The sequence below is a fragment of the Macaca mulatta genome, chromosome 12 (assembly GCF_049350105.2).
Source record: "Macaca mulatta isolate MMU2019108-1 chromosome 12, T2T-MMU8v2.0, whole genome shotgun sequence".
NCBI classification, from domain to species: Eukaryota; Metazoa; Chordata; class Mammalia; order Primates; family Cercopithecidae; genus Macaca; species Macaca mulatta.
Genome location: NC_133417.1, coordinates 80981108 through 80982407, shown reverse-complemented (window position 1 = coordinate 80982407; position 1300 = coordinate 80981108). Strand labels below are relative to the sequence as shown.

Here is a 1300-nt window from a genome sequence, read left to right as displayed (position 1 = left end):
AGCCACTGCGCTCGGCCTAGTTATGTTTTTCTTTCTTTTTCCTTTTTCTATTTTTAGAGATGGAGTCTTGCTCTGTCTCCCAGGCTGGAGTGCAGTAGCACAGTCATAGCCCACTGCAGGCTTGAACTACTGAGCTCTAGTGATACTCTTACCTTGGCCTCCCAAGTGGCTGGACTACAGGTGCATGCCACCATGTCTAGCTCAAGATCTCTAACTATGATATAGAGATGATTACTTGATTTTTAAAAATCACTTAGCCAGTCCACTTTATAATGATGGGTTGAAGCAGGAACCCTGAGTTTCAATCTCTTTTTATTTTTTTTTTTTAGCCCAGAGGTCTTTTACTATTGTTATTATTATTTTTTAACACCTATTATGCCATGAAGTCATAGGGAATAGGTTCCAGCAGCTCAGGCTCCTTCCCATTGGTTCTCACAAAGTGTGTTTCTCTGGGTGGAGCAGGCTGGCGCTTCAGTTGAACCCAGGTAACTTTCTCTTTGGCTTCTTTCTTTTTCTGATCATTTTCCTTCACGCGTTTCAGGAAGCTATCTCGGCTCTTAGAGTGCTTTATGTGCTCAATACGCACATTAATTCTCTTGGCAAGAATCTTGCCCTTAACTTTTTTGTTTACAACAATGCCAACAGCATGCTGGGTAACATTGTAGACTCTTCCAGTTTTGCCATGGTAACACTTGTGGGGCATTCCTTTTTGAACAGTACCCATTCCCTTGATGTCTACGATATCACCTTTCTTATAGATTCGCATATACGTGGCCAAAGGAACAACTCCATGTTTTCTAAAAGGCCTAGAGAACATATATCGGGTGCCTCTCCTTTTTCCCTTTGTGTTCATCATTTTGGTGAATTACTGGAAGAGTGGTTCCGGCTGAAAGGGAGTTTCAGTCTTGGCTCTGCCATTAACTGGCTGAGTGGCTTCTCTTTGAGAATGGGCTAGATATCCTCTAACTTCTCTTTCAGCTCTGAAACTGTACAAAAAGATGATGAATTTGATCAAGCATTAGGATGTTATAAAAATGTCTGAGTACAGAGTGATTTGTTACCTAGAAATATTCCCATGTGTCATTTATTTACTGGGCCAGAGAAATAACTTCAGTTTAATGACAATTATTATAATGGGATTGAATAATAGGATCAGCAAACACACAGTTATTATGGGAGCTAAAGGAGTTCTGAAGAAATGTCTTAAGGAACATTGACACAGAAGGGCAAGAAGGTGAGAAATAGAGCAGTTTACAGGTTTCCCAGGTGCAAAAGAACAAAAAATATGGTTTCTGGCTGA

General features: G+C 40.5%; 1 non-coding gene across 1 annotated transcript; it reads right to left on the bottom strand.

Annotated features, from left to right (window-relative positions):
* Positions 1-353: 353 nt before the first annotated feature.
* Positions 354-870, bottom strand: LOC699687 (large ribosomal subunit protein eL21). Its single transcript, XR_003721568.2, has one exon. It is a non-coding gene; the product is annotated as a large ribosomal subunit protein eL21 (transcript).
* Between the last annotated feature and the right edge of the window lie 430 nt (positions 871-1300).